The sequence below is a fragment of the Vombatus ursinus genome, unplaced genomic scaffold, assembly GCF_900497805.2.
Source record: "Vombatus ursinus unplaced genomic scaffold, bare-nosed wombat genome assembly UNPS02015175.1, whole genome shotgun sequence".
Taxonomy (NCBI): Eukaryota; Metazoa; Chordata; class Mammalia; order Diprotodontia; family Vombatidae; genus Vombatus; species Vombatus ursinus.
In genome coordinates this window covers 6,059,079-6,086,055 of record NW_020954953.1, presented here as the reverse complement: position 1 = coordinate 6,086,055, position 26,977 = coordinate 6,059,079, and the positions used below count along the sequence as shown (strand labels likewise).

Genomic DNA, 26,977 nt, shown 5'->3' with positions numbered 1-26,977 from the left:
CTGTGGGGGTTTCCAGACTTCTCAACCCATAAATGCCAAAGACAACTTGGACGGTCAGTGGGAAAAGTCTGTGACTGCGGTGAGAGAAGGAGCTAGGTCTCAGCCACCCCAGGGGCTGTGGCTGTTCCCTGAGCTTCTGGCCCACAGACTGAGGGGGAATCAAGTAGTTGATCAGAGGGGGATTATAGGGATCTCTTTGCCAGTGCTGAGGCAGGAATCTCTTGCTTTGCCTGTGCTTGGATCTGGGTCACAGTTCTGAGGGGCGGTCCTGGGACGAGGAGGAGTGCTGGCGTGGTGAAGCTTCTTGCAGCGGTGGAGAGAAAACACCTTGCCCCTTATCATAGCACCTTGGAAGAACTGAAAATTTACAGGTCCCTAGAAGTACCTCTGAAAACAGCTGTACAAACCCCCGAAACTTGGGACAGTACATTCCCCACATTGGAAGCAGACTTTTACCTTAACAAAGAGTTTAAAACTCAAGTAATTGGCTGGAATCATGAGTAAGCAGCGCAAAAAGAGTCAGACTATATTATCTTACTTTGGTGACAAAGAAGATCAAAATATACAATCCAAAAAAGACAACGAAGCCAAAGCTCCTACATCCAAAGCCTCCAAGAAGAATATGAATCAGTCCCAGGCCTTGGAAGAGCTCAAAAGGGACTTTGAGAAGCAAGTAAGAGAAGTAGAGGAAAAACTGAGAGTGATGCAAGAAAATCATGAAAAACAAGTCAACAGCTTGCTAAAGGAGATCCAAAAAAATACTGAAGAAAATAACACCCTAAAAAATAGCCTAACCCAAATGGCAAAAGAGGTCCAAAAAGCCAATGAGGAGAAGAATGCCCTAAAAAGCAAAACTGGCCAAATGGAAAAGGAAGTACAAAAGCTTACTGAAGAAAATACTTCCTTAAAAATTAGAATAGAGCAATTAGAAGCTAGTGACTTTATGGGAAATCAAGACACTGTAAAACAAATCCAAAAGAATGAAAAATTAGAAAACAATGTGAAATATCTCACTGGAAAAACAACTGACCTGGAAAATAAATCCAGGAGAGAGAATTTAAAAATTATTGGACTATCTGAAAGCCATGATCAAAAAAAGAGCCTAGATATCATCTTTCAAACTGTCCTGATATTTTAAAACCAGAGGGCAAAATAGAAATTGAAAGAATCCATCGATCTCCTCCTGAAAGAGATCCCCAAAGGAAAACTCCTAGGAATATTGTAGCCAAATTCCAGAGTTCCCAGGTCAAGGAGAAAATATTACAAGCAGCCAGAAAGAAACAATTCAAGCATTGTGGAAACATAATCAGGATAACCCAAGATTTAGCTGCTTCTACATTAAGGGACCGCAGGGCATGGAATATAATATTCCAGAGGGTAAAGGAGATAGGATTACAACCAAGAATCACCTACCCAGCAAAACTGAGTATAATCCTGCAGGGGAAAAAATGGTCATTCAGTAAAATAGAGGACTTTCAAGCATTCTTGATAAAAAGACCAGAGTTGAATAGAAAATTTGACTTTCAAATACAAGACTCAAGTGGAACATGAAGAGGTAAACAGGAAAGAGAAAATCATAAGAGACTTACTAAGGTTGAACTGTTTACATTCCTGCATGGAAAGATGATATTTGTAACTCATGAGACCTTTGTCAGTATTAGGGTAGTTGGAGGGGAAAAAATTATATGTGTGTATATATAGATATAGATAGATAGATAGAGGGCACAGGGTGAGTTGAAAATGAAGGGATCATATCTGGAGAATAAAATTAAGGGGTGAGAGAGGAATATACTAAGAGAAGGAGAAAGGGAGAGGTAGAACGGGGTAAATTATACCACAAAAAAAAAAGAACAGAAAGGAAAAGGCTCTTACAATGGAGGGGAAACGGGGGAAGGTGAGAGGGAATGAGTGAATCTTATTCTCATAGGATTTGACTTAAGGAGGGAATAACATACACACTCAATTGGGTGTGAAAATCTGTCTTACCCTACAGGAAAATGGGGGGGGGGGGAAGGGGACAAGGGAGAAGGGGGATGATAGAGAGGAAGGCATATTGGGAAAGGGAGTAATCAGAAGCAAATACTTCTGAGGAGGGACAGGGTCAAAAGAAAGAAAAAAAAAAGACATAGTGGTACTCATCACATTTGGCATGGGCAACCGAGACAATGGCTTCGAGGTCAACATGGCTACCAGCTGTAAGTGTCTGGAGAGAGAAAGGTAGTCAGTTCCAAATACCAGAATGAATAAGTCAGTAGGCCTGAAGACCAGGTAGGGACAAAGGTGAGCTGGTGATATTGAAGGTAAGGATTTTTGTGTTTTGTTTTTTTTTATTGGGAATCTATAAAAGACAGATTTCATGAGTTACAAGCCAGATAGGTTCGCTGTCAGTCATTTCTATTACCACTAATATAGCTTAGGCTGTACAGAAACATTTTCTTATGGAGTCAGAATATAGGATATGAGGCTCTTAAAGGCCCTGGAATATACCAGGCCTGGACTCATAGGAGTCCAGGTGAGTGAATGAGTGATGAGACAGTTTCAGTACTAGAGACAAAAAAAGAATTGGCTGGTTAACCAAGCTCTCAGTAGAGAAAACTGGTGTTTGGGTTAAACCACTAGGTTCCCCATTTCCCTTGCAAACTGAAGGTCCTTGAAAACACAAGGAACTGCACAATATGGCAACAGTAGAGGTAGAGTGATGTGAAGAAGAGAAAAGTGGATCTTCTCCAAAGACTGGGTCTCCTCATCTCACTCAGGCTAGAGGTGAAGAGGTTTACTGATCAACTAGAGAGCTTTGACTTGCTTTGTTTTTGATCTGGGCCAGTTCACTCCCTCCTTAGGTAATCTGGAAGCTCATCCATCGCTGAGGGTTCACCCTACTGATACGCGTACTGTAGCTTACAACTACTGAGTCCAAGAGTAGCCTCCTACCTTCCGCTTCAGCCTCCTAGATAGATCGGATTATAGGTGGCGCGACCATACCTAGCTTCCATTTTTTAATTTTAAAAATGGAGGGTGGGTGGCGTTGAACTAGATCATCAGTAAGTTTCTACTTTAACTGTGATCTTATGCTATACGATCTCAAGACAAGAAACAGGAATGTTCCACCGAGGTCAGATGTGCTCAGAACTGGTTCCCCATATTTAGCATTTGAAGGTGGGATGCTAACCTCTTTCTGTCAGTCTGAGTAGCTAATGCAGGAGGTGGCAATAACCAACAGTTGGCCCTCATTATTCTTACTGTGCTTTTCAGCATATAGGGAGCTGTCAAAGCCCCCTCATGCCATCCCAAACTCCCTGCCAACAACCTCCTGGACCCAGAAGTGAGCTGTTTTCAATCATGATATCAGTGAAGACAGAAGTTCATTTGACTTTTGATTCTTTCCAACACAAACAACACTTTGGCTAGTTGGTTGGGACATCCCAGAAATGTTCAGATTTGGGCCAAGAAGGCAGGCGACTTGTGCACATGCTCTGTGATGCTTTTTAAAAAAATTTTGGGAGCATGGGAGAAAACAAAAGGGGAAAGCCAAGAACATAAATCATTGCCATTGAGGTTTTATTTCATGATAGTCCCTACCCCACAAAAGCTGCATATACAAGTCAGAGCTAGGTAGGCCTACAGAACAGTCATTCAATAAACATTAAGTGTCTACTCTGTGTTAGGGTTTATGCTAAGAGCTGGGAAAACAAAGAAACGCAAAAGACAGTCCCTGCCCTAAGGAGTTTACAGTCTAATGGGACTAATGTCTAATGAGACAACATGCAAACCACTATGTACAGGCAACATACTGACAGGATGAATTGGAGATAATCAAAAGAGGGAAGACATTAGCATTAAAGGGGATTGGGAAAGGCTTCTTGTAGAAGGTGTGATGTTATCTGAGACTTGAAGGAAGTCAGGGAAGCCAGGAGGCAGAGATGAGAGGGACCAAAGAAGACCCTACATTTTTCCTACAGAAAGCGGTGGCCTTTGACTATCACAACCACCAGAACAAGATGGCTACTGAGCCCTTCATGAAGATCCTGGGTAGATAAAGTTCAGGCCTGTAAGAAGTTGGCCAGGTGAAATTACTTTTCAATAAAGTATCTGAAAGGTACAGTCTGAGGATGGAGGCTATGTTGGTATCAGAGGAAATGGGAAGAAATGAAATCCAGAACAGGGATGAACAGGAATAACATTTACAAGATGGGTTAAGGTACATGGGAAAACCATCCACTGGGGACACAGAAGTGAGCATGGTATAGAAAGCTGGGGTCAAGTACCCTGGGTTGGAAGATATTGTTGATGGATCTGAAATGGATAGTTTGAGCTGTTTATCTGATTGACAGTGAGTTCTATATTTTGGGTTTTGGTCACTCACGACTCCTTTTGCAGAGATATGGGTATGTAGCTATGTGCATTGTTTCATTGAAGCAGAGATTCTAACTATGAATGGTAATACCTAAATACACAATAATAATAAAGACGAAAGCTAGAATTTATGTAGTACTTTAAGGTTTGCAAAGTACTTTACAAATACTATCTCATTTGGTCCTCACAACACTAGGAGGCAGATCCTATTATTCTTTCCCACTTTACAGTTGAGGAAACTGAGGCAGAAGTTAAGTGACATGTCCAGGGTTACACCAATGAAAATGCCTGAGAAAGGATTTGAACTCAGGTCTTCCTGATTCAAGGCCAAGTGCTCTAGCCAGGGTATTCCTTAGCCTCTGGAGTGATACTCAAGTTACCTAGCTTTTTAAATAAATCAAAAGTGGAAAACACCTACCACCAAGGAAGGAAAATTAGCTTGTGAAGTCTTATTGTTACTAATAAGATGCCTGCATTTGATCCACCCTTGCTTTAACAACCTATTAAGGACAATTGCTATGGGGGAAGAAGGAAGGTGTTTAGTTGTTTTTTTTTTAATTCAAAAGTGGTATTATTGTTAAACTAGAAACCTACAATACTGTGGTTTCCTAATAGAATAGGAAGAATAACTGAACGGCAAAAATGATAGCTGAATGGGTATAAGACAGTCCTGATGGAGTATGGCATACTTAAAAAATTGGGGATATGTATTACAAGAATTTTGCTTTTTCAATAGTAGAGGATGAAGAGAGAAAATCAATTTTTGTTAACTAAAAACATTTAAAATTTTTTATTAAAAAAAAAACCAGAACTAGTGTTGCCTTTGCAATTGGTAACAAATGTGCAACTCTCTAGAAGACAAGTTGAAAGGAATGCATCTTTAGGACCTTTTCTTATTCGATGCTCCTTCTTGGCTGACAACAACCTGATTGCACAAAATGAAGTTATTTGGTCATTTTTGACTCTTTGTAACCCCATTTGGGGTTTTCTTGGCAAAGATATTGGAGTGGTTTGCTATTACTTCTCCAGTTTACTTTACAGATGAGGAAACTGAGGCAAACAGGATTAGTGACTTGCCCAAGGTCATGCAGCTAGTAAGTGTCTAAGGCTGGATTTGAACTCAGGAAGATGAGTCTTCCTGACCCCAGTCTCGTCGCTATCTCCACTGTATCATCAAGTTGCCTGACAAATTGAAGACTACTGCCCTTTCTCAGCTAGGAATATAGGGATGCAGAAATGCTCTCATTCAGCTTTTCTTATTGGTAAACAAAAGAGAACTTTTGTGGCCGTCCTAGAAAAACCAAATAGCAGTTGAGGAGAGGAAGGAAAGCTTCATATCTAAGATGGTGATCAGACTGTCTCTTGCTTTTTTTTTTTTAAGGCAATTGGGGTTAAGTGACTTGCCCAGGGTCACACAGCTAGTAAGTGTCAAGCGTTTGGTCTGAGGCTGGATTTGAACTCAGGTCCTCCTGACTTCAGGGCCGGTGCTCTATCCACTGCACCACCTAGCTGCCCCTGATTAGACTGTCTCTTGAAGAAATAAATGGACTCTATGAGGACAGGTTATAAAGAAGGGCCTTCCAGGCATGGAGGACAGTTAGCGTAAATTCCTGAAGATAGGAGATAGAGTATTATGTATGAGAACTAGAAAGAAGGTCAATTTGACTGAATTATAGAATATGGGAATGGGATTAATATAAACTAAGAATGGTAAGGTAGGTTGGGACCAGGTCATGAAAGGTTTTAAAAACTTAACTGAAGAGTCTAAATTTCATCCTAGATGCAATAGAAAGCCACTAGAGTTTATTGGCTATGAGAGTGACATGGTTGGATGACTGCTTAAGGAAAGTCACCATGGCATTTGTGTAGACGCTTGATTGGAATGGAGAGAGACTTGAGGCAGGGAGATCAATCAGGTGACCATTTCAATAGTCTTGGTGAAAGGTCATGAGGTCCTGAACTAAGGTGATATTGTTTGTGAATAGAGAGAAGGTGGCACAGGTGAAAAGATGATGTGGAGGGAGAAATGACAAAATTTAACAACTGCTTAGATATATGGGAGGAGGGAAAGAAAGGAGCTAAGGTTACAAATCTAGGATACTGGAAGAAGGTGGTACATTTGACCAAAATTTTGGTGAGTTAGGGAGAAAGATAATGAGTTTTATTTTCAATGTGTTTGGTTTGAGCTGTCTCTGGGATAGCCATTTTTAAATATTCAATAGACAGTTGATATTAGAGACTGAAATTCAGGAGAAAGACTGAAGCTGAGGGACACATAGATCTGTCAGCCATCTGCATAGAGGTGATAAGTACATCCATGAGAGCTCATGACATCATAGAGGAGAGAAGTGAAAAGAGAAGAGGACTCAGGACAGCTCTAGGAAAGACCCACAGATAGGGTATGTGATAGGGAGGGTAGTCTAGCAAAGAAGGCAGTTAGATGTCTTAGTGAACAGAGTGCTGGGCCTGGACTCAGGAAGACCTGAGTTCAAATCCAGCCTCAGACACTTACTACCTGTGTGACCCTGGGCAAGTCACTTAACTGACCTGTGTTTGCCTTAATCCACTGGAGAAGGAAATGGCAAACCACTTCCAGTACCTTTGCCAAGAAGACCCCATACGGGGTCACAAAGAGTCACACACGTCAGAATGACTGAACAACAATCAGAAATGGAGATGCAGGAGGAGCAGTCAGACAGATAAATACAACTTCAGAACACTGTTTAAGAAAATAAACACAGACCTCAATAACTGCAAACATACTAATTGCTTGTGGGTATGCTGAGTCTATATAATAAAAATGATAGTGCTATCTCAATTGATTTACTTATTCAGTTCCATACAAATGAAATTAACAAAGGATTATTTTTGAGTTACGAAAAAATAATAAAATTCACTTGAAGGAACTAAAGGTCAAGAATCTCAAGGGAAATAATGAAAATATATAGGAAGGAAAGGGTTTTAGTGGTAACAGATTTCAAACTATACTGCAAAGCAGTATTCATCAAAATGATTTCATATTATTTGAAAAATGGAGGAAAAGATTAGAGAAATGATTTTGTATTGTTTAAAATTTAGAGGAAGGAAAAAACCTAGTAGTCTAATGCTTGATAAACCCAAAGACCCCATCTGGGGTCTATTTTTTTTTTTTGGCTAGACAATGGAATTAAGTGACTTGCCCAGGGTCACACAATGACAGTGTCAAGTGTCTGAGGCTGGATTTGAACTCAGGTCCTCCTGACTCCAGGGCCGGTGCTCTATCCACTGCGCCACCTAGCTGCCCCATCTAGGGTCTATTTGACAAAAATTGCTAGGAAAACTGTAAAGTAGTCTGGCAGAATTTAGGTTTAGAAAACACTTTAAACTACATATAGAGTTCCAAATGGATACTTTACTTAGATATAAAAGATGGCATCATTAGCAAATTAGAGAAGCAAGGAACAAGTATTTATCAAAATATCTAAATGTAGGTGCAGCACTGGCCCTGGAGTCAGGAGAACCTGAGTTCAAATCCAGCTTCAGACACTTGACACTAGTTGTGTGACCCTGGACAAGTCACTTAACCATATTGCCTAGCCAAGTAAAAAAAATCTAAATGTATTAAAGGCCATTAAGAACCTGAGATTGCCCAGAATAAGTAAAATTACAATATGGCTCACTTAATGTGAAAAACTCTTGAAAACCACAAGGAGATGAAAACTCATGCTACACAATTAAATATTTTAAAAGATAGAAGCAGGAATAGTAAGAGGGTTTACATTTAATTTATATTTATGTCCATAAATTCCTAGAAAATGTAAATGCCCAGGAAAAAAAGGGAAAACTTTTTTGATTGGGAAGTTACTCTCTCTTCCCCCCTGAGAATTTGCTTTTTTATTTTCTAGAAATTGAAAAAAACTGAAAAAGTTTTGATGTTTTTTAAAAAAAGATTAATAAAATGTTTGATGAGATGTTCATAAAGTGACCCAGACTTCCCCCCTTCTCAAAGCTGTGAAAGAGGAAGATTTTTACATTAAAAAAAAAACAAAACAAAAAAAACCAGTACTCTTTGATCATTGCAATTCCTGAACATAAAGGGATTCATGCTGTTGCAGATCTCTTGGATCTAAGATTCAAAGGTGGACATGGAAGTGATGATAATAACAGTATCACCACCCTTGGCAAAACAAGCTTCAAGCTTGGGGTTCAATATTGGAAATAGAATTTCAAATATTACCGAAGATAACTTCTTTTGGTATCTGTCTAGGAATGTAGGTGGGTTCACAGAAAACCCATCTGACTTGCAAGTGAATTGGATTTAAGTGAGGGAGGGCTGTGCAAAGTCACCACCCTCACTTTCTCCTCCTGAGTCATCATCTGGTTCCAGAGGTAAGATATAGATCAAGATGACTGGAGATTGCCCCAGAGGCAGTGGGAGACCTTGCCCTTTTAAGCTTAGGTCTTTCCCAGGAGTCATTTTGACTAAGGCAATGTCCATTCAGTGATAAAGGCCAGGTAAGAAAAGAAGCAAAGAATGGCCTCCTTTACCTAGTCAAAAAAAAAAAAAAAAATCAATCTGGGAAGGGAAGACCCTCAGGGTTTCTGGCCAAAAAAGAAACAACTGCTATTTACACACACAATGAGCCAATGGAGTCCAGACAATGACCAGATGAAGCTTGGGCTGGGACCTATTGTTGGCCCAATCAATGAAAGCCAGAGTGATTTAGGTTTAAGGAATGGTCCTTTAAAAAAAAAAAGAAAAGAAAGAAAGAGGGGGCAGCTAGGTTGCGCAGTGGTTAGAGCACTGGCCCTGAAGTTAGGAGGACCTAAGTTCAAATCTGGCCTCTGACTAAACACTTGACACTTACTAGCTGTGTGACTCTGGGCAAGTCACTTAACCCCAATTGCCTTAAAATAAAAAAAGAAAGAAAGAAATCTAAAAGAAATCTAACCTATAAACCCCAAAATATCTTGCAAAGTTTCAGCGATCAAAAGTTACATTTCTTTGCGCACAGCACCCACCCACAGATAAGGGTATGATTCCCTATGTGGACAGAGGGAGAGGTAAAGAAAGAAGGAGGGAGGGAAGGAAGAAAAGAAAGAAGGGAGGGAGGAGCTGTGTTGCCCAACTGGAACTGGTCAGTTGGGTCCCCAGTGGGGCAGCTACTACTACTCACAGATAGCTGTTTGTCCTTCTTTCTCAAAGAGGACCACGACATCAAGGAAGGTGATGTTATGACTCCCCTGAGCCATAGCAAGGACTTTCTTTGAAATGTTTTAAATAGGAAAAGAGAGGAGCTTAATGAGATCATTTCCCAAATCTTTTGTGTTTGGTGAAGACTGAGCTGAGATCCCATCTCTAAAAGGCCAGAGTAGAAGAGAGAACCAGCCAACTCTAGTATTGTCACAGGAAAAATTTAGCAGCTAGGTGGCATAGGGGATCAAATGTTGGACTTGAAGTGGGAAAGTTCAAGAACACTTCTGAGTGATGTTGATTATTATAAATACCCAACTTAACTACAAAAGACCTACGAAGGAAGATGCTATCTTCATCTTTAAAAAAAAATGAGGCAACTGACTTCTAAGGTTCCTTTCTCCTCTAAATCTCTCATTGTCAGGGCAAACCCACTTTTGGAAAAAGCAGCAATAACACAATCTTATGAAACAGGTCTCTTTTCTACGGAAGTCAAAATGATTTAATACATTTTCTCGTTTATTCTCTCAACATCTCCCGGTTGGGAAGTCCTAAGAGGAGGCAGGGTGACTTGCTCCAAGGCAATCTTCTCTGATGTTATTTCCCCATTATGAGGGGCATGGTTTTCCAAAACACTCCACCTCAGAAGAAGCTAACCACAACCTAGAGATGGAGAATGTCCCGGTGTAAAACGATGCAAAGTGAGAAACATGGCTGCTTTGACTAAACCCATTTTTCCAGGAGTCAGAGTTCATTGTATCTTTATTATGGTACACAATTAGATACTTCTGGAAAGGAACAATGTTTTAAAAACTATAAGGAGAATCCCCTGGAATTGGGGGGGGGAGGCAATAAAAGCAATCTGAAACTATAAAATATTATATAAATACCACCCACCAGCCTGTAGGGGTAGGGGTGGGGGAGCCTTGCTTTTTAAACATCTACAGATAGGTATTGTTTATGCTGTAAAGCATAATAGCACTCCACTGAGTCACTATGGTCTAGCATGTAGACCTGTATTTATTTAAAAAAACCAAACCAAACCAAACCACACCAACCAAAACAGAAGTCAGAGGGCTAGTCAGCATTCCATGGTTTCTACTGCTCTGGGACTGAGCTCTCCTCTATCCTGTCGTAGATTAAAATCCTGTAACAGCGGGTTTTGAGAAATGAGGACCATACTGTAACTAAGGCAGGGCCATCAGGGCTTTGCCTAGGGTGCCATTTGGGGGCAAATTTGCTTCCTTTCTGATGAAGGTATACTTCCTTCCCCAGACAGTTCCAAGACATTCATCCCCATGCTCAGTGGTCCTCTGATGGCCTGTACCAAACAGCGTGATCCTCCTCTATGACCTGGCCCTCAGTTCCTAATTCTAGGGTCATACTATTTTGGCACCTTTTTCCTAGGGCTCATCCTCATGTTTACAATCCCCACAGAGGGATAGGCTATACTTTCTGAAAGATTTTCTGGCTCATTTTCCTGACACCACTGAAAACTTCAACGTGTGTGCATGTGCATGTCTGTGTGTGCATACACACACACATGCATCTTCCTCCAGATGAAAGAATTCCTAGTTATGGTTCTGGCCATGGTAGGAAGATACATGATTCTGGCCACAGAAAAATTACAGGATACCCAAAGGATTTGCAAAGATAAGTGCTGACCCCACCACTAGGGAGCTTTTGGAAAAAAAAAAAGTACAAAAAAATAGGCAAACATTGTTCTGATTTATAAAACAGGCAAGGTGAATTTTTCAAATTAGAGGATGGTGACCTTCACTTCAATTCCTGACAAAACTCTAGAATAAATTATTAAAGGGGTGCTTGGTGATCGTGTAGAATGGGAAATAATGATCATTACGATCCAATATAGCCCTGCAAGGTAGGTACTATTATTATTTACATTTTACAACTGAGGAAACAGAGGTAAATAGAGGTTAAAGTGACTTGTCCAGAGTCACTCAGCTAGTAAGGGGATAGGAAGATATTGAGGAAAGGAAGATATCGAGGAAAGGGAAAGAGTAAGCAAAATACAGAAACAGACAGAAAGGCAGAGAGAGGAGCAGAAAGACAGAGGGAAGAATAGAGACAGATACAGAGCCCATACCTTATTTTTTTTTAAAGAAGGGAGATAGAGAAAAATGGCTCATTGATGAGAATACTTTCACTGTAGAGAGAGCAACATGTAGGTGTTATATCTAAAAGGTAGCAGGGCACCTGTGTGTGTTAACAGCATTTATTTACCTGCTGGTGTTACTAGATTGGCTAAGGTCATTCTGCAGCAGTGTGGTTAGGCACTATGTAAATAGGACTATATTTTCAGTGTAAACAAGTCGGTATCATCACAATTATCCTTTTGTGTCCTGGGTCCCATCCAAGTGTAACAGTTGTCTGTGGACCCTTATAGCATCCATCCAAAGGAAAATGGAGGTGGAGGGAGCAGGTGATGGGTCTTTTGTTGAATGTTTCTGAGTGAGTGATTGGTAAAAATTCCTAGTTGTCTTTTCTGTTTCTAGCAGTATGGAATCAGGGCAATTAAACACTAAAGGAGGGAAATGACCAGTGAGTACTCATAAACTTGGCTGTTTCCTTCTTTAGCTATTGTATGGTTTATTTGGACTTGAAAGACTGAGGTTATCTATGATTCTCTGTTCCTATGATCTTAAGACTGACACTCCCCACTGAACTCTTTGGCTTCTCCAAAGGATATGCATAACCTAGAGGTATTGGCTCTTTGACAAAAACTTTCCTAAAAAACAGGGACAGAGATTTTTTTTTTCAGGAGGAAGGGAGGTGAAATTAATTAGATAATTATTCTATCATCTTCCTTCCAAATTTCTCTTATCCAGACTCATTACAGAATGGGTCATTCTGGATAAGTGAATTATCCAGACACTTAACGGTTTTCTTCTCAGCACAGATGGCAGAGCCATTCCAACTTTTGTCTTCTGACTCTGGCCGCTGCTACCCTAGCCGCTTCTGTTGCCCTCCTTCCACTTGCCTCTGCTATTGTGTGCTTTTTCTAACCTCTCACACTCATTGACAACTTTTCTCTTTTTTCACACTTTTTCTTATCTTTCAGAATAGACAGGTCATGCATGGACTGCCCTGATACTACAGAAAGGCTGACCTTAGATAAAACTATCTGGCCACTCACAGCACTCCTTTCATTTTGCCAAGGAGACCACTAATCACAACATGTCACATGGAAACTTCATGCCTTCAGCTCTTCTCAGATGTCTTCCTTGTTGCTGTGGCTGTTCCTTCACTGCAATAGACGTCTCCCTGGAAATTCCTCAGTCATTCTGAATTCTTTGGGGTTCCAGAAAGCTGATCTGAGGTTTTATTATACTCTAGACATAGTTTCTGGTAACTACGGCAACAGTTGACATTAAAAATAAATGTAGGTTTTGGAAGAAATACATTTTTCAAGAATATTTCCCTTTTAGGCTACAGATAAATCTGTGGTACATTTTAGAAAACTGTGAAGATGAAATGCTGTGATGGACACGTGTGATATTGAGAACTATTGGAAGTGCCATGTTTGTGAGGAAGGGGGTTTAAAACTACTTAGTTATTTGAACATGACTGAAACATCGTATTACAAGGGAGACTCACAAAATCATATGGTGAACTTCCTGTCTTACAGTGAAGTTTCAGCATGATCAAAGATGAAGAAATGGTAATTTTTCTAGTTCATCAGACCGAAAAAACCCAAACCATACATCAAGAACTAGTAGGCAATGGTTTTGCACAGACATACCATTTGGTGGTACAAATGATCACTTTTGTCATGCAATAAACAAGCTGCCACTCCATTAGGATATGATTGGAAAGTTAACTCAGGCTCACCAAAGCAAGAAAATATTGCAAGACATAATGATACTCTGGCTACCTCTCAATAGAAAGCGATGGGAAATGTACCACATAAAACTTCAGTGGGACTTGGATACTACAGTTACTTGAAACTTTATTAAAGAAAATGTTGGGTTTGTTTGTTTAGAAAGTGCTTAGTTTAAAAAAAATTCTTTCTTTTAATAGAAAGAATTTAAAAGATTCTTTCTATTAAATATCAATTAATCAAGCAAGTGTGCACTATGTGCCATGCACTGTACTAGGTGCTGAGGATACAAAGACATAGGTGAAATGGTCCCTGCCCTCAAGTGGCTTAGAGTTCATAGTGGAAGACAACATGCACACATGTAAGTGGCTGAAAGGAAATTTCAACAATATTCTAGAAAAGGATATAACTCCTCAATGAAGGATTTTTTTTTTAAACAATCATTCTTTTTGCAGCTAGGTGGCGCAGTAGATAGAGTGCTGGGCCTGGAGTCAGGAAGACTCTTCTTTGTGAGTTCAAATCTGGCCTCAGACACTTTCTAGCTGTGTGACCCTAGGCCAGTCACTTAACCCTGTTTGCCTCAGTTTCCTCATCTGTAAAATGAGCTGGAGAAGGAAATGGCAAACCACTTCAGTATCTTTGCTAAGAAAACACCAAATGGGGTCACTACAAGTCAGACACGACTGAAAAACGACTGAACAACAAAACAAATAAGTGGTATATATGTTAGTTATCATTATTAATAATATTGTTATTAAATATCAATAAATATAACCCACATAGACAAAAGCTCTTTGGGGTCCTGAATAACTTTTAAGCATATAAAAAGGTTCCTAAGACCAAAAAGCTTGAGAACCACTGGACTACATGATTTTTAAAGATCTGAATCCTAAATCCTACAAATGCAGGATTGCACTGATGTGCTTTGGCCAATTCCCTATGACTATTACTAAGTCATAGATGGGTTGAATCCGTCATCCATGAAAGGAATTCTCTCATACTGATGAAATCACAGATGTGTAATTTGTATATTTGGATTCAGTCTGTAGCCAGATGGCATAGAATTGAGCTAGAAGGGATCTAAGAGGAGGTTAAGTGATTTTCCCAAGGTCATACATCAGTTGCGAGCTTAATAAATGTTTCCTGACTGACTTATTGACTGACAAACCCTCTGACTTTGGAGCCAATGTTCTTTCCACCGAACCTCTCTCTGTCATTCTGGATTCTCTGATTCCGTTGGAGTTCAGTAACATGGAAGCCTAAACCAAACAATGTTATATTCTTCCCACCCTGCTCCAGGTCCCTGCCAAAGAGTTGCCTTTATCTCATTTCCTGTCAAATCTTATATGGCAATCACATTGCTTCTCACAAGGTATAAGGAATAAAGACTAGAGATATGATTTCACCGGCACAGGGAACTTCCTGATGAAGAAACTCCCTCCTACTAATTCAAGTTGGTACCCTCTGCAACTATAGAGTGTTGGAGAGAGGCCTAGAGTACCAAGACGTTAAGTGACTTTCATACAGGCCATACAGTAGCTAGCATGTGCCAGACGAAGGACGTGGATTTCTTTTCATAATAGTTATAAAAGAAGAAAACCTTAAAAATAACCATGACAAATGTGAGTTCTTCTTTTGACAGGTTGTCTCTCTTTGAGGGTCATTTGGTCCACTTCCTTTACTTTACAGATGAAGAAAATGAAGTTAAATTACTTCTCAGATTTCTTCTATCTTATCATTTCCACTTGTTTCATGGAGCTCATACATAGGGCTACCAAGAGATCATTTGCTAAATTCAAAATTGGCATGGATGACTTGGTTTTACGATTTCAGAAGAATACAAATATCTTCCATAGAAAGAGTTCTTCTTTTAATTTTCAAAATACTTTCTTATACATTGTACTTTTTTATCCTCATAATTATTTTTTTGTGAGAAAATTCAGCAAATGAAGCTGATTAGTCTCTTTCCCTGACCCCTCCCAGCTTGACCAGACAAAGCACAAATACTAGGACATGATAAAAAAAAAATCTCTTTATAATTGAGAAAAAAAAATACCAGCCTGAAATACTTCAAGATATGTTTAACTTTAGTCTTCAGAAATCTTATTAGCCATCCCAGGATAAAAGTTTCTGGATGGATTTTTCAAACTAAACCAAACCAAAACAGCTATCATATGACATTTAGTCTAAATTACTGGTTTCTTATTGAAAAGGAAGCTGATGGTGGTAAACATTAGCATCCAGAAGCAGCAGCAGAGCACAGCAAGTTTGTGTGTATGTGTATGTGTGCGTGTGTGTGTGTAAGTATATACACCAGGTTTTCAAGTTGTTTCCAAGTGTTTAGTAGCTCACAGACTTCTGTGTTCAGCTGAGTTCTTTACAGGCCCTGAGTCCTTAAGTCTATGGTTCTTTGAACGGATAACACAAATTCACCAAGGTACAATAGGAAGAATCCTGGAACAGAAGATGGTAGGACTAGACTCTGGTCCCAGTTCTGCCACTGACATGCTATGTGACCTTATGCAATTTCCTTAATTCCACTGGGTTCAGTTTATTCATCTATAAAATGGAGATAGTAATACCTGCCTTCCTTACTTCACAAGATTGTAACGATAAGTTAATGGTCGTGAAGTGTTTTGAAAAAATTCATGCTATGGAAAACTTAATATTAAACATCAATACAATTACCAAAACTTGGCAATACTTGGAAAGATTAAAAAGTATTGAATACATAAAAAGTATTATGATGAGGACAAAAAAGGTATTTCTAGTACAAATTGTTGCTATACCCTTAAGTTCTTAACCTTTTTGGTATCAGGGACCCTTTGGCAGTCTGGCCAAGGCTATGGACCCCTTCTCAGAATTATGTTTTTAAATACATAAAATAAAACACAGAATCATAAAAGGAAACCATTACATAGGATTACAAAGGAAAAATAATGAAATGCAGTTATTAGATATTCTATTTCCTCTTCTGCTAATCTGGGCAATAAATATTTTTGTAAATATTCTTCCATTTCACTTAAATTGTTAAATTTATTGGCATGTAATTGGGCAAAATAACTCTTTGTAATTGCTTTAATTTCATCTTCATTAGTGTTATATTCACTATCTGCATTCAGAGAAAGAACTGATAAATATATGTATAAAGTAAGTTTACACATGTATATGTGTATATATCTATATCTCCATATTTTATCTATCTATCTATCTATCTATCTATCTATCCATCTATCTATCTATCTATCCCTATGTGTGTCTAATGGTAGCCATCTCTAGGGTTTGGGGTAGGAGGAGAGGGAAGAGGAAAAAAAGAAAAGCAAAAAATTTACATAATAATTTTTTTATATATTTAAAAGGAATAGCAAGTTGTACATAATAGATTTGCAGTCTCATGTGTAATCATCTTTTTTATTATGCTATGTTATAGATATGCTTGTTTTATTCCATAAATTTAAAAAAATGCAATTATTAAAATATTTTTAAAAAGCCAGGTTTACTGACCCACCAAAATGCAGCGATTCATTTTGACTTTATTAGTTTAAAAAACAAAATGAAACATTGTTTTTACAATTTAGGAAATGGATTGTCATAGCTCATTATTTAAAATGTGCAAACATTATATAACTATATAATTAAAGCACAAAGGATATTATTTGCTTAAAAAAAAAATAGCCCAGACTAACTATACCATTCAAGTCAAACCTATCTACCTCCAAAGGCAAAGAGAATCTTTTTTTTTTAGGTCCCTTCCATCTTAATATTTTTTTTAAATTTTTAATTAATTTATTTTGAATTATCAATAATCACTTGCATAAGCTTTTGAGTTTTAAATTTTTCTCCCTCTCCATTCCCACCTCCCTTTCCAAGATGGCACAAAGAGAATCTTTAGAGAGATATTTCCTTCTTAATGATTGATGGAGCTCACTGAGATGAGGTGAGACAGTCACAACCAGTGTTCACTACTGCTGGGGGTCAGAGATGGTTAGCTCTATCTGGCCCCTAACACCTGCAGAACATCTGATTCACTCCAGGATCCTAGGCAAGTCCAAAATTGGAATAAAAGAGACATCTTAGGATAGACTTGAATATTCCAAGTATCAGGTATTGCCTTATAATATTTTTTAGTCATCTCAGTCACATCTGACTCTTCATTACCCCATTTTGGTTGTTTTTTATTTTTATGCAAAGATATTGGGGTGGTTTACCATTTCCTTCTCCAGCTCATTTTACAGATGAGGAATTGAGGCAAACAGGATTAAGTGACTTGTCCAGGGTCGCCCAGGTACCCAACAATATTAGTTAATATTAACCACTATACACGAAAAGTCTGACGCTTCTAACCTGTGTGATCTTTGAGGAGGAGTTGACCTAATGATCTCTGATGTCTCTGCTAGCTCTCGACCCAGGATCCTACAATACTATAATCTCCAATTATGTTGTGAGCTTGTTAAGGGCAAAGATCAAGTTTTATTTTCCTTTGTGTATTTCTTGGTGCCTAGTACATGCCTTGAATATTTGAGGCATTCAAGTACTTCTTGATTAAAAACGCTTCCATTGAAATAGAGGATCTTAACCTTTTTTTGTGTCATTGATCCCTTTGAGAATCTGGTGAAGCCAATGAGCCCCTTCTCGGAGCAAAGTTTTTAAATGCATGAAATGAAATACATAGGACAACAAACGAAACCAGTTATCTTGAAATACAGTTATTAAATTGTTGTTGTTGTTGTTTTAAAGTAAATGGACCCTAGGTCAAGAATCCTGGCTTTAAAAGACTTCTCTAAATCTCTACATCAAACTAGAGTTAGGAAAACCTAGTTCAAATCTTGCTTCTGACACATACTGTGTGACCATGGATGGGTAAGTCATTTAACCTCTTAATGCTCCATTTCCCTAACACTCTAAGACACAAAGCAATTAATGCTCACTGGTATTCCTCAGTGAAGGGTGGAGATGGGAGGGGGTCAGTACCAGCAATTCCCTACACTTATGAAAACACAGGTATATGAGTATGTATACACATATATAGTTAGTGGACAGCTAGATGGTGCAATGGATAGAGCGCTGGGCCTGGACTGAGGAAGACGGGAATTCAAATCTAGTCTCAGACCCTGTGACCCTGGACAAGTCACTTAAACCTGTCTGCCCCAGTTTCCTCATCTGTAAAATGAACTGGAAAAGGAAATGGCAAACCGCTCCAGTGTCTTTGTCAAGAATACTCAAGTGGGGTCATGAAAAGTCAGATAGGACTGAAACGATTAAACAACATACTTATATACATATATGTATGTATATATGCATGTATATCTATATGTATATGTATCCATTTTGTGATAAAAGGAGATATATGCTTATCTGTACACATACACCCATAAATAGTTGACATATACACTTACACATAGGTTTATATATACACGCATATGTATGCACTTATGCTTATAAGTATAGGAATGTATGTATGTCAATCTATTTTCTTTTGTTATCTCAAAGAGTGTTGATGGGTAGGTATATACGTATGTTAGGTAAAAATGTAGATAGACAAAAATAGACACACTCCCTAATTTTTCTTGCCCTTAAACAGGAGTTGTCTCTTGACTGGAGTTGAGGTGAGAGGAAATTACAGAGTTGGTTTTACAGCTAGAATGGAGTAGGGGAAGAGTATGGGAAAACAGGAAAGCAGCCTTTTGTGACAGCTCTGCTACTATAGTAGTTAACTCTGCTGAATTTTTCAGGGGCTTTCCATGTAGTAAGTCTGTGCTCCTAAAAACTCCGTAGCTAGACCATCAATTTTCCATGGTCACAATGCAACTCTCAAGATCGTCCTGGATAGACTGCATAGAAGGATTTAAGAGTGAAGCAGATGTAATCTCTTTTTCCCCTTTCTTGTGAAAAAGGGTTTATTCTTCATATACTCTAAAATGGGAAGGGAAGTGTGGATGCTCTTGTCATTTCTATCAGGGTTTAGAGAAAAGTTAAATTTTATGAACTGTAAAATGGTGATAAAATGATCTATCCACAGCTGGGATGGGGTTGGGAGGGGAGGTTGTGGTGGCGGATGGAGAGTGGAAAATGGGGTGAGGAACACGATCAAAAGGCAGGGGAACCGAGTTGGCTCTGGTATCCGCCTCCTGAACCAAAAACAATCCGTTAAAGATAATGGATAAATTGCTACATGGTGATCTGATCCTGCTCCTTGAAAGAAGATTTCTCTTCCATGTGAAATGAATGTATTTTCTGAGAGTTCTGAAAGAAATCGGGTTGACAGGCAAGTGAGGATTTTAATAAAAATGGCAAACACAAATCACTGCACGGTTACCAGGCCTTTTCAGCCTAGAGACACTTACAGCCATAGATGCACCATTGCAAAAACCTTGGAAAATGTGTGAAAGGTCAGTGACAATTTTGCAAGCTGGTGAAGCAACTTGCAAACTGAGCAGGATTTTTTAAAAAAAAATTCGTCTTTGTGAAATACTGCAATATCCTTATGTTTTCAGATTTTATTTATAGCAAGAATGTCAATGTCAATATGGTTCAGTTCTTTTAGTAGGACGTCAACTTGGTGGTAATTGGGTGAGGAACACCAATTTAGAGCCCCAACAGTTTAATGTTTCTACTGTGAATGAGCTAAATCAGAGGTTCTTAATCTTTTTTTTCTGCCCTGTACCCCTTTGTCAGTCTGGTGAAGCCTAAGGACCCCTTTCTCAGAATAATGTTTTTAAATGCATAAAATAAAACACATCATATTACAAAGGAAATCAATTATACTGAAATACAGTGATTAATAGGGGCAACTAGGCGGCGCAATGGATAGAGTGCTGGGCCTGGAGTCAGGAAGACTCATCTTGCTGAGTTCAAATCTGGCTTCAGACACTTACCAGCTCTGTGACCCTTGATAAGTCACTTAACCCTGTTTGCCTCAGTTTCCTCATCTGTAAAATGAGCTGGAGAAGGAACTGGCAAAGCACTCCAGTACCTTTGCCAATAAAATCCTAATTGTAGTCACAAAGAATCAGACATGACTGAAAACAACTGAACAACAACATAGTGATTAATATACATATTCAATATATATAGTATGTATACTTATACGCACACACACACACAAACATACATACACACAACATCACAGAAGTGTGATTTTTTAACATCCCTGTTCTCTTTTCCACCCTCTACCACCATCACTGTAGAAACAGACAGAGGTTGCATGCGACCAAGGGCCATGCTAAATTTTGTTTGTGTTTCACGGATTCCTATGTTCAAAGAATGATGATGAGGCTCTCCATGATTAGCTAAACTGGTCCTCGGACAGTTGACCTAGTTTGTCACTTGAACCATATTTAAAACTTTTACCTCTTGATGGAATCTGGTAGAGCAGAGATGTCAAATACATGGCCTACATATATAGCCTACATCACTCCCAAGTTCAGCCTGAATCATAACATTAAAATGTAATTGGGAAATATTTAACAAAATAAATTAATTTAAAAATATAAACACATGTGGTTTTCTAAGTCAATATGTGGCCCATGGCCCTTTATGTATGTCTCAGTCCCTGTTTCTATTTGAGTTTGACTTCACTCTTCTAGAGCTTATAATTTAATAGGCATAAAGCATCATGATGAGGCATTGGAATGGGACTTTTATGAAGTCTAAATGTCTGTATACATTCACTAGATTTTATTTTCATTTTTGTTAGTTCCCTTGGCCTAGCCACCGTCAGTTGTTTGGAGGAAGTAGTATGGTAATGTTATAATGAAAATATTAATAATATAAGATTTGCTAGAAGAGGCAATAGTGAGTCAAATTAGAAAAGAAAGATGTTTCTAGGCATAATTAGAAGTCAAAAAAAGCATATGGAAGAAATAGTGGGAGGGAATGGAATGATAATTAAGGACCCCCAAGAAGGGAACAAGTGACAAAGTAAAATGCATGGGAAATAAGAATAGATGGATGGAGCCAAAATCATGTTCTGGCAACTGTAAATAGTTTCAACTGGATGAAGATCAAGCAGAGTTCATGTAAAGAGCTGGGGTGAAGAATTACATTTTTAAGATAAAGGTTAAATGTGTAAGAGAAGTGTAGCCCAATATTCTACCTTTCTTCTCCTTCCTATGACCTTGTCCTCCACCAGGATGAAGGGCTTCCATCTAGGAGATACCAAGAGCTGGGCCATCTTCATGCTAATGTTCTAATTGTGTCCTTAGGGCCAAATTATTTGCAATCTTTTCAGTCTTGGGCACTGCTAATGGCCTGAGGCTAGCGAATTCCAACTTATTTGGAGTTCTTATTGTGATTCAGAATTACCTTTTACCGAGGTAAAAAGCCTTTACCCAGATACCTACCTCTTCTAGTCAGCATTTCCCAATCAGCTCAGTCTTCTATCTACCTAATCTCTTCTCCATCCTCATACTTACTAGGACAAGCTGATTTGCCCAGGTCATAAAGCTGGAGTAGCTAGGTGGAGCAGTCATTAGAAGGCTGGGCCTGGAGTTAGGTAGACCTGAATTCAAATCCAACCTCAGATACTTACTAGCTGTGTGACCCTGGGTAAGTCACTTAATCCTATTTGCCTCAGTTTCCTCATCTGTAAAATGAGCTGGAGAAGGAAATGGCAAACCATTCCAGTATCCTTGCCAAGAAAACCCCCAATGGGGTCACAAAGAATCAGGCATCACTGAAATGAATGAACAACAACAATAACAACAAGCCAGGATGAGTCAGACCATGGAATTTGAACCCAGGTCTTCTGACTGTGAGGACAGCTCTCTATCTACCAGACCAAGGAACTGAATTGAATTTCTAATTCATGACAGCAGCCTGTGCAACGACTCCAGATAATCCAGATAGAATTCTTCAAAAAATGATTAACTAAATGCCTGAGTCTTCTGTTTGGCCAAGAATTGAAAAAGGGAGTCTGAAATCTTATTCACATCTTGCATTGCAACTCCAGGAACCTATCTCTGGATTGACAACTGGCTCGTGTTCTTAAGGTTTATAATAACTTATGTTTCTCTCCACAATTCTGGCATCCTACAGGTGCAAAAGCTCCTTGGAATTTGCCACTTTGCAGGTAATATTAGTCCTTTGTGTTCAACCATAAATAACCTAGCTAGGAACAGTTTTTCTCCAGGTTTGTTTCCATTCAGGTCGTAAGATGAAGGGGATAATTAATGGAGAGGAGGAGGCCTACAGGGTTGGATGGAAATGCATCAGAAGTAGGGCAAAAGGGCATTGGTAAGATACTGTGACATGCTTTAAACCATAGAAACTAGTGCCTGCCAGGAAAAGAAGCCTTGAAGTTCAAGCCCTTAGAAAAATATGATAGACAAAAATGAAGGGGTTACATTTTTCTCTGGTTCTAAGTACCATGAAAACATTCCTGATGCACACATTCAGTTGATAACAGTGATTTGAGAAGAATTTACAAGTCCAGATTTCCGTTTGCCTGAGCTGCAATCTGAAGGCAATTGCGGGCTTGGGTGACTAGAGTGTTATATTTGGAGTAAGAAGTGAGTTTATATCTGGCCTCCAATATGAGACTCTGGCTGGGCAAATCACTTAGCCTCAGTTTCCTCAGGAGATATTAATAGCACCTACCTCCAGGGTTGTTGTGAGGATCAAAAGATGTAACATGTAAAAAACTTAGCAGTCTTTAAAGTATATGAAATGCTATCGTTGTTGTTGTTATTCTTTGGCTACTCAGTGAAAATTAGAGCTTAATAAACAATTTCTGGAACCACAGCCCCAATTGCTTATTGAAAAAATTACAGCTTCCAATATTATCTAAGAGAAAATTTGGCTTCTGTTTGGCCAAGAATTGAAAATCCAAATATTCTATACTACACAAATCCAAAATATTCTATACTAAATGTGTCAAATCTTCTGATATGAAAGAAAAAAATAGGGTAGCCCAATTCAATTTAATGTTACCAGCGCTGCTTTCTATTGATAGTAATTCAGATTCCACCACAATCCAGGTAAAGCAGTTTCGTGCTTACTGCTAGTTTAAAAGTCATCCAGGAAAAAAAAAAGTCATCTGGCATAGAAGAGATGTCACATTATCTGCTATTGCAGTTCTCCTGTTACTGGTGGGTAAAAGATTGATTTGGTCTTTAAACAGGTTTTGATTACCTAAAAGCCTCCAATTAAACATGCTAAGCCCATAATATTTTACATTGGATTCAATTCTATTAAATGAATCAAAATGTATTCCTGACAATGCTGCCTTTTTTTTTTTTTTGCTTCCTCATGATGTAAAAGTGACATCTATATATTGTACCAAGGAAACATCTACAAGTTCATTATAGGAGGAAAAGATGCTGCAATTTCCATTCTTGGCTTCCAGTGTTCTACTCAGATTTTATCTTGCAGCAAAAGTAGAATTCTTTCAATAAATGCTTTCTCTCTAAAAATATAACTAGAGCAAACTCTGCAATTACACTTCTTGGTTGGTGACATCTGCTTTCCACGTTTTTTTGTTGAATGCAAAAGGTCCAGATCACTAGTGTGCTAATCAGTCATGCTAATTCCCAAATTTAGTCTAATTAGCTGGAAAATCAAAATGAAACAGGTTTGAATCTCTGTGTTCTTTTTTGAGAGGGTAGTGGGGGATAGTTTTGTGTGTGTGTCTTATTTTAAAGCCAACCTCATATCTTCTCCAAGGAGCATAATCGAGTTCTAGGGTTAGGCAGCCTATAGCTCTCAGTGGTCCCTGAGGTAATTGCTGATATCATTCTACCATTCCTAGCCACATGTACTCATTTATTTTCTCCTTGCTCTTCCTCCTTCTCTCTCTCTTTCTCTTCTTACTTTCTTTTTTCCTGTGTGCATGCTATCTTAGACACCATAATTCCCTTTTGTATAAAAGCACAATATGTGATGCCATCTTCTGGGTTAAAGACCAATTAAATATTAGTACAAGTCAATAAAAAAAAAGTCTTTCTAGAGGTCTGGAAGCCAAAACTCTTTGTGTGTATTATCTTAGCCACCATCCTGAAGGACTAGTAGATTGCCAATGTTGTTCTCATTTTAAAAAAGGGGTTCAGAGGATATACTTAGAACTAAATATTGGTGAATATTACTACTAGCAGATAAGCTTAAAGAAAAAGAAAAGAAAGGATAGTATCATTGAAATTTTATTAAATAAAAATCAATAGGGAATGAGGAAATAATATTTTGATAAGGAACGAATAGAATAAACATAGGAAGATACAGACAAGAGGGAACAAATACAAATAATTTATGTATGAAAAAAGCCTTTACTAATATTCTACTCCAAAAATTATTTTTAAAATGGAATCACTGTGGGATGGCAGAGAATATTTTACTGTGGAAAGGAAACTAGCTTAGAGACAAAAAATAAATGATAGGGTAAAACAGGCAATTCTCTGTATGGGAAAGGGTAAATGTTGGGGTCTCAGAGATAAGAATAAAGATGAGTCAGACTCAAAATTTTCAAAAATAATATATAAGAGCAAGACACAGTGACTGCTTCAGGTTTGCAAATGACATCACAATCTTATAGCTTCCAAAATGCCAAGCCAACTATGATAAATTTCAGGGAAGAAGTATTATCTATAAAAAGAGAATTATCTATAAAAATGGCAGCTGAGCTTCAAAGTGAGCAATTTGTTTAGGGATTACATTCATTTTGGTAGAAAATAATCCAAAATTAAACCCATAGGAGGAAGGTTAATGAACATTCAGCAAAGGGCCTTGGGAGTCATTATGGAATGTTCCCTATTGACACTGCCCCAGCAGCTTCCTTCAGTCAAATGAGGGCAGCAGAATGGTAGGAATTATCAGGAAGGGTATTAGAAACCAAAGAGGGAAAATAATTCACTTTTCTATAAAATTGCGGCTATGATGTTGTCTTTATAGGTTAAATACCAATCAAATATTTTCATAATTCAATTCAAAAAATATCTTCTAAGAGGTCTCGAGAACCAGAACTCTATAGAATCCTTGTTGTCAGACCTCTAGAAAGACCTAACTGATCTGGAAAGCTTCATAGCAGGGTAAAATGATCAAGGGAACACAGAGGGGTGCCCAATGAGAATAGACAAAAAGATTAGGAATCTTCCATCTGGAGAGATGAAAGCTAAGATCTGTTATGATCAGAGTCTATAAAACTGTGAAGGGCACAGAAAGGACAAACTTGCACTTCATGACAAATCACAGTATACTAGAAATAGGATGAAGTAAATGAGGACAAAGAAAAAAAAAGAACTACTTTGAACAGCTAGCACTAAAATTATGGAACTTGTTATCGTACTGAGTGGCAACAGAAATAGGGCTTTGAAAAATTAACCAATGACAGATTCATAATTTTATTACTAAGGGCTGAATTACTAGTGATGCTTTGGGGTAAGTTCATGACCTTGAGGTTTATTTCATGGAGAACAGCACAATCACATCTCCAACAAAATTTCCTGGTTTTCTCTGTCAGAGACAGAATACATGAATGGATGGAGGGATTGTGGGTCTGATCCAGTATAATAATTCTTATGTTATGTTCTTACATTCCCTTTCTCCCCTCCTGTGTCTCATGAATGCTAGCCTGTACCTAAGCGTAGCTTAACTTCTAATGCTGCCTGATGTTAATGAGTTCTATCTAGCCCAATAAAAAGGTGTCTAAGTTTGGGGAACAAACAGCGTGCAGTCGGTGAATGAACAGAATCACAACTCTCTAAGGATGCAGGGGACTTCAGGGGTCATCAGCTGTAATCTTCAGCTCACTTTTACAGAAGGACTTCAAAAGGACTATAATACACAATTGGAGAATTTTTGGGTTATATAAATGTCAGAAGTCGGAAAGATACAATGAAAGATGCACATGTATAACCTATATCAGATTGCTTACTGTCTCAGGGAGGAGGGGAGAGAAGAAGGGAAAGAATCTGGAACTCAAAACTTAAAAAAGACATCTCAAACTGGAAAAAAAAATAAAATAAAGCATAGAGCACACTGGCTAACTCCATGAGATGCCGAATATGCCAGGGGAAAAAAAAAGATACAATGAGAGAGAACAGTCTAGAGTCAGAGAGCCCTGTGCGACCTGGCACCAATAACTCCATCTCCCTTAGCCTTAGTTTCCTTATCTTTAAAATGAAGGGATGGATTAGATTGCTGCTAGAGTTTCTGGCTGTAGATCTATGATCCTGTGATTTTATGTACCTGTTAACTGGACCAAGAAGTCTCCAAACTGAGATTGTTATGTTTCCATACTTTCCATACTTGGCTCCCTATTCTGTGGTAAGGATGCATAAGGGATCTCTCCCCTTTGTCAATATTTCTTCCTCTGGACAAACTTCCAAGCCAACATCAAAACTGGGGCTTCTAAATATAAAGACCTATGTGTAACATTACATGGCCCACCATCCATTCCATAGCCCTCTGTCCCTGCCCCAGCTTTAAATCCCTAGGATTTAAAGGAGGAAAGGACTGCGGCATAATGGGGAGAGTCAGGAAGACCTGAGGTGGTCTCGCCTGGGACACTGGCAAGCTGTGCGACCCCTTAGGCAAGTCTCTTAATCTCTCAGACACTGTTTCCACCATTTATACAGTGAGGGGGTTGGAAAAGACAGCCTCTGAAGTCCTTTCCAGTTCTA

General features: G+C 38.6%; 1 protein-coding gene across 4 annotated transcripts in view; it reads right to left on the bottom strand.

Moving 5' to 3' along the window:
* The window catches only part of LOC114031456 (probable palmitoyltransferase ZDHHC14), a 326,338-nt gene that overhangs the window by 60,276 nt on the left and 239,085 nt on the right, over window positions 1-26,977 (bottom strand). The window lies entirely within an intron of this gene.